Consider the following 7,755-nt stretch of genomic DNA (forward strand, 5'->3'; position numbering starts at 1 on the left):
TGACCAGTCACCACAAGCAAATGTCATTTCAGCTAAGTTTCTGCTATCCCAAACTGAAGGTATTGTTCCTTCTCTTAATTCTGTAAGACACAATCTGAGTGATTGGATAATTGATAGTGGGGCTACTCACCATATTGTGTGCCATATGAGTATGTTGAAGAGTCAGAAAAAGGTGTACATCATGCATGATAATTTGCCAAATGGTCATGAGGTAGAAATCACTTATATTGGTTCTGTGCACTTGTCAAATGAACTCATACTACATGATGTGCTATATGTTTCTGGATTTCACTACAACTTAATATCTGTAGGAGCCTTGATTAAAGACTCCAACTACACACTGACGATGCAAGCTGATCACTGCACTATACAGGATATCACCCATGGCAAGATGATTGGAATGGCTAAACTTCAGAATGGCTTGTACTACTTACAATTTCCTGTCATTTCTACTGTTAGTTGTAATGCTGTTTCAGAAATGAACAAGTGTTGTTTGTGGCATGCTAGGTTAGGGCATGCCTCCTATTCCAGCTACACAGACTCCAACTACACACTGATAATGCAAGCTGATCACTGCAGTATACAAGATATCACCCATGGCAAGATCATTGGAGTGGCTAAACTTCAGAATGGCTTGTACTACTTACAATTTCCTGTCATTTCTATTGTTAGTTGTAATGCTGTTTCAAAAATGAACATGTGTAGTTTGTGGCATGCTAGGTTAGGGCATGCCTTATATTTCAAACTACAACTTTTACATAATGTAGAACCCACAACACAGATGAATAAAGAGCTAGTTTGTTATTGTTGTCATTTTGCTAAACAAAAAAGGCTTCCATTTTAGTCTAGCATTTCCATTTCTGCTGAATGCTTTGATATGTTGCACATGGATATTTGGGGTCCTTACAGGAAAGCTACCATCCATGGACACCAATACTTTCTCACTATTTTGGATGATCACAGTAGGACAGTGTGGGTGCATCTCATGAGAAGAAAATCTGAAGTCAAAGGCTTAGTCACAGGTTTTTGCAATATGATTGAAAACTAGTTTGGATCTCATGTCAAAAGCATTAGATCTGACAATGGGCTGGAGTTTGATTTTCCAGATCTCTTCATTCAGAAAGGAATAGTTCATCAGACATCTTGTACCTACACTCCTCAACAAAATAGTAGAGTTGAGAGGAAACATGGGCACCTTCTATGTAACACCCCGTGTTACGACCCCTAAAACCAATTAATTAATTAACCCATAGCCCAAGAAAAAGAATAAATTATAATAATTAATTAGGGAAAAAGGCCCACCATAGTCCATGGGCCTTTATCCCTAAACCCAATCCATAGTTCCAAAAGGAATAGAATTAACAAGCCTATAATATTAGTTCCTAATCAGGACTCCTAAATATATAAATAAGGGACTTAAGAGGCACCTAGAACCCTCCCAAAAAGAATAACGCCCCACCACCCCAAAAAGAGCTCCAAGAATCCCCTTAGAAGAAATCAAGAAAGCAAGAAAGCTTAAAGAAAGACCCTTCATAGCCAAGGAATTAATTAAGGCTAAGAGGTAACCCATGTCTCAACAAAACCTATTTTCATAGTTATGATTTCCCCCGTAGGATATCCCCATATTATTGTGTATTAATGATTTGTGATGTTATTATTAATGATTGATGGGATAATTCCATGGGTGATCTTGATATCGGGAGATTCTTGATAATTATGGTGTTCTTAACGATTATGTGGAATTCTTGATGATTATATGTTGCTCTTGATAATTGTATGGCATTCTTGATGCTTAGGTGTTATTTGTACCGAATCTTGTAATTAGAAGACGAACCGTATTCTTGTTGATATAAAAGTGATTAGAACCCTAGGTTGAATAGTATGATATTATTCTTGGTATATCGGGTGGGGAAATCGCATGTTTGGGTGACAATTATGTTTAGAAAAGCATGATAGGTTATGTGCCGTACGTTTCTCGTATTTGATCCGTTAATTGTCTACGTGTTGATCGTTAATTGCGTTGTAAAGTGTCTAAGCATGGTTTCGGGTTCCACAACGGTTCCCGGGGCGCTTTGTGTATAAAGAGTCAGTGGGGGGTAGGTGGGGGACCCGCCACCTACCCGCGGTCCAAGAGGGCAGTCCCGGCAGCGGGCAGCCGGCGGGCGGGCAGCTGCCCGCCGGCGACCCGCTGCCCAGAACAGTGTTACCGGCGGGCAGCCGGCGGGTGGCCCCCCACCCATCGGCTACCCGCTGGAAATTCCCATTCGGGACCCCGGCCTCCCCGTTTGATGTTTTCCCCGATCCCCGTGGTGTCCCAACGTACTCCCTCTATCGTGCCTATGTCTAGTTGGATATTTCGGGTACCGTTCGTAGGTTGTATGAGTCTTATATATTGCATGCTAGTTGAATTGGTACCCCGTTGACCTAGGTGGAAGAAGCATGAACCCCTTAGGATTATTCTTAGTATGTGAAGGATCACGCATAGGTTTTGTTATACGTTTTCTCCCCCTTCCCAATGTGTTAATGTGGGTTGCATGTGCTTGCTATGTGTTATGTGTGCATGATACCACAATTCGGTTGCGATCGGATTGGTTATTCCTGAGCTGCGGTTCAGAAGCTGGCTGCGGTCAGATTTACACTCTTGGGCTGCGGTCCACCGTTTGGTTGCGATCAAACGTTTCCACATGAGCTGCGGTTCATACTTTCCTGGCTGCGGTCAGATGAAATACTCTTGGGCTGCGGTCCACTGTTTGGTTGCGATCAAACACTATGATGAGCTGCGGTTCATCGGTCGGTTGCGATCGACCCCTCCGTGTTGCGATACGGGGCAGGGTGCTGCGGGGCCGTGTCAGAGCTATATGCGCTGACTGTCATGTATGGGCATGCGATTGGTCCTGTGGCGCCAACAAAGTGTGCTATGTGTTGAGATATGGATGAGTTGTGATTATGGGTATCTTGGGAGTTATGACTATGGGATTTATGTTGGGGATTGTTTATGTTGGGTTATGTTTATTAATTGTGCTCAGCTTTATCTGTCTTGCCTGTTGTGGATTGTATACGCTTGTTATAACTGTTGCTTGTGTCTAGCCTTATCTGTCGAGTCATTCCCGGTTTTAAAAGCTAGAGTTCGTAGAATACATCTTCATGCTCAAAATGGTTTTCGTATATCTATATATATATATCTCTATATGTATTGTATTTCAACGCGTTGAAGTGGGTTACAAGCATCTCTCGCTGAACAGATATATTTGGCTTTCAGGCACAGAAGAATAAGTCACTGGAGCGCGCTAGAACTTGGAACGTAGAAGTAGATAGCTCCCCTTTCGGCCTGCGTGCCATGCTTATGCATTTACATTATTGAGGATATTAGTTAGTTAGCCTGTGCACCTGAGTTCTCTAGCTCAGGTGTGGCATAGCACCCCGTACTCTCGTATTATGTTTTGGGATTTAATGAGACTTCACCTTTATTTTATAAGTTTTAAATGCCTTAAAAATCTGGGGTGTTACAGTTGATATCAGAGCCTAAGTTTGACCCTAGGAAAAGGCTCTTAAGATCGGACTTTAGGACATTAGGCTTGAACTCTAGGTACCTAGGAACATAGGACTCGGAAATCTTAGGACGCGCGGTGAGATTGTGAAACCTACACATAATTCCCCGCACTTTACCCTTCCCATTCTAAAGCCCTCCCCCACGTATCACTTCATAAGAAGTGCATCGAACTCTAACTTAACGTTCTTATAAACGCTGACCAGAAAGACGACAGCATGGCCCCAAACAGAAGACAATCAAGGACCCCAGAGCCCGCCACTGACGATCCCTTGACCCAAACCTTACAACAACTAACGCAAGTCGCTCAGGCACTAAGTGACGTAGCCCTTCGCAATAACTGGCCCCCACTGCCTCCATCAAACGCAAACTCAGACATCGCCCGACAAGTTTCAAACCACCGACCACCAACGTTCTCAAGAGAAGAAGACCCCGCGGTCCTAGAAGATTGGATCCGGACCCTTGACAAGATTCTAGGGGTAGTAGAATGCCCGGAGGGACGTCGCGTAGAGATAGCCTCGTTCTACTTCGGACACGAGGCCGATCTCTGGTGGATCCACGAGGGGCCCACTTACCGACAAGAACCGGGATTCAACTGGGAGAGCCTCAAGACACGACTACGAGAACGATTTTATCCAACCCACGTGAAAGCATCCATGTACGAAGAGTTTCTCCATCTGAAACAAGGAACGACCACCGTCATGGAATACCATAAACGATTCCTCGAGCTGGCGCGCTTCGCGCCAGAGCTAAGTCCCCACTGAGGTGACCAAAATAGAAAGATTCGTATTGGGCCTCAACTTCGAAGCCCGGAAGGCACTAGTGGTAAGCAGGCCTCAGACCCTCAATGAGGCTTACTCCAGTGCCGCAAATCTCTATCGAATCCAACTACTCAACGCGGAGTTCAGGAGAAATACGAAGGAGAAACACCGGGAGTGGGCACGCCGCAAAAACGAGGAACGACACCAGCGCAAGATCAAACAATCCGGCTAATCAAAGACCGCCCTTGGGGAACAATGAAGCTAATCCAAGAAGCTTCCCTTGCCCGAAATGCAACAAAAGCCATAGAGGCAAGGATTGCATGGGCAACCCCTGGCGATGCTTCAATTGCGGAGAGGAAGGACACAAGGCCTTCCAGTGCACTCGACCCCAAAAGCCACGCCCACCGCCGTAGGCCAACACGGGGGCACCAGTCATCAAGGGAGTTACGGCGCTCCGGGAAAATATTCGTTATGAGCCACACTCAAGCCAACCTTGGAAACGAGGAGGACCTCGGAGAAGGAAATCCAATCCCAGAAGACGAGGACCATGCGGACCCCACGGAAGAAAATCAAGAAAGCGAATACTGTCTGGGATAAACCGTCACACCCCCTTGTAACCACCCCCCCCTTGTTGTAAAAACCACTTACTTAGCTTAGCTATTTCGGAATTACTATGAATAAAGATTTTGGTCGAATTTCAATACCACCAAAGGTAAAACACAAGTTATATCACCAACCCAACCCTTCCCCACTAAAGGACAAAATAAGGAAAAAGACAAGGACCACACCACCAATAAATATTTAATGTTACCATTAGGAATGGAACCTTGGACCTCTCTCTACAAGTTAAAACCTAACCACTAGCCCATGAGTGTTTCTTGAAACAAAGGGAACACCCCCTTGTTAAACCCCTCGAAATCCCTAAAACCCACAAAACCCCAAATCAAAAACCCTTCTTCTCCTTCCTCCTCTTCCTTCCCCATTCCTTCCCTTCTTCCCCCTCTCACGCACGCCACACCCCCCTACTTGGAAAATCGCCAGCCACCCACGTCACCACCCACCGGACGCCGTCGCCACCCGGCCGCTCCCCGACGACTCGCGCCGCCGCCGCCGCTCCGAACTGCTGCTCCGCCGGAGGTCACCCGCGACACCAAGGACGCCGCCCGCCAACCACCCGATCTCCGCCCGCTGCCATTGACGCCCCACGCCACCGAAGACCTCCCCACCGCCTCGCCGAGCCGCCGTCGAGCTCCGCCCACCGTCGCCACCACACGGCAGCTCGAATCACCGCCGGAAAAGGGACCCGCCGGAAAACTTCGCCGGAGACCCACCGGGAAACTCGCGGAAAAGTGCCGCCAATCGCAATGTCAAAGAAACCCCTCGGAATCCGCACCCCGGAGTGGCAATGCCGATTACACCGTAATCGGAGGTAAAGCACTTGAACCCGACCAATTCTCTCCGAAATTGGTTGATATGCTTAGACATCAAGGGCTCTTAGATACTTACCTCGTCCATCAAAGGGATACATACCCAACTTGGTGAAAGAATTCTACCAACACCTTGTGGCCACCAAACGAGGTGACAAAGTAGAAATCACCACCAAGGTCCGTGGCAAGGAAATTGTGCTCTCCGAAGGCCGTTTGGCCAAACTCTTGAAATTGACCACCACGGGTGTGTCTAACTATGACCGGAAGGGGTGGATTGATACCCAAACCACGGGGTACAAGGACTACCTCGGGTACCTACTCGGGAAAGAGGAAGGATTCACCTCGGCCACACGACGAATAGAAAGTGGCTATCGGCGGAACAAAAGATATTGGTTATGATTGTATCTGATAGCCTCATGCCCACGAAAAATAAAAGCAAAGACGTGGGGAGTTTAGAGTGCACCTTTGCCTACTTCCTGAAACACAAAATCAAGTTCAACCTGCCGGCCCTCATGCTAAAACACATGGAGTTTTGCAAAGCGAGCAACCGGCTTAGCCTACCCTACGGGATGATCCTAAGTTGGATCATGGAGAAAAAGGGGGTGGATCTAAGCCACACCGAGGTCAAAGACCGCAATGGCATGGTCTTTAAGCCCAGAACCTACGCCGCAATGATATCTACTACACCGAGGGAGGACATTACCTCACTTCGAAGAAATTTGCCAAAAACCCGAGAATGAACGAAGAGAATTGGTCGACAATAGACGTCTCCAACAAGAAGCTCAAACGGGCGCAATGCAAGATTGCGGAATCCTGGAGGGAAACGAGGACCAGGAGGAGGATGACGAAACCCAACCCGTTGGTGCAACCACGATCAGGAGGGAACCCGAGGGAGCAAGACGAGGGCTCAATCAATGAACGCATACTTGCACAGCTCAACCGGCAAAACCAAATCATGGAGGAAGGGTTCTCATCCTTGATCCGTACGACACGCACTAGATCAGAGGGTGGCAGCAATCGAAGCCACCTTGGGCACTCGCGGGACGTCCAGCTCAGGAGTAAGAGACCGAGGTAGACCCAAAACCTTTCTATCACAACACCACCAGAAACCCAGTCTACCCCAGCTAAGGCAAAACGTGGGGCCACATTCCTAACCGGGAGGCCAAGATGCGGAATGCCTAGGGGGTGAAAGAATGGGTTAACGCACCGGGCTTCGGGGACGAAGCCCCTCATAAGGGGGGGAGAGTGTAACACCCCGTGTTACGACCCCTAAAACCAATTAATTAATTAACCCATAGCCCAAGAAAAAGAATAAATTATAATAATTAATTAGGGAAAAAGGCCCACCATAGTCCATGGGCCTTATCCCTAAACCCAATCCTTAGTTCCAAAAGGAATAGAATTAACAAGCCTATAATATTAGTTCCTAATCAGGACTCCTAAATATATAAATAAGGACTTAAGAGGCACCTAGAACCCTCCCAAAAGAATAACGCCCACCACCCCAAAAAGAGCTCCAAGAATCCCCTTAGAAGAAATCAAGAAAGCAAGAAAGCTTAAAGAAAGACCCTTCATAGCCAAGGAATTAATTAAGGCTAAGAGGTAACCCATGTCTCAACAAAACCTATTTTCATAGTTATGATTTCCCCGTAGGATTTCCCCATATTATTGTGTATTGATGATTTGTGATGTTATTATTGATGATTGATGGGATAATTCATGGGTGATCTTGATATCGGGAGATTCTTGATAATTATGGTGTTCTTAACGATTATGTGGAATTCTTGATGATTATATGTTGCTCTTGATAATTGTATGGCGTTCTTGATGCTTATGTGTTATTTGTACCGAATCTTGTAATTAGAAGACGAACCGTATTCTTGTTGATGTAAAAGTGATTAGAACCCTAGGTTGAATCGTATGATATTATTCTTGGTATATCGGGTGGGAAATCGCATGTTTGGGTGACAATTATGTTTAGAAAAGCATGATAGGTTATGTGCCGTACGTTTCTCGTATT

The sequence above is a fragment of the Ipomoea nil genome, unplaced genomic scaffold, assembly GCF_001879475.1.
Source record: "Ipomoea nil cultivar Tokyo-kokei standard unplaced genomic scaffold, Asagao_1.1 scaffold3105, whole genome shotgun sequence".
Classification (NCBI taxonomy): Eukaryota; Viridiplantae; Streptophyta; class Magnoliopsida; order Solanales; family Convolvulaceae; genus Ipomoea; species Ipomoea nil.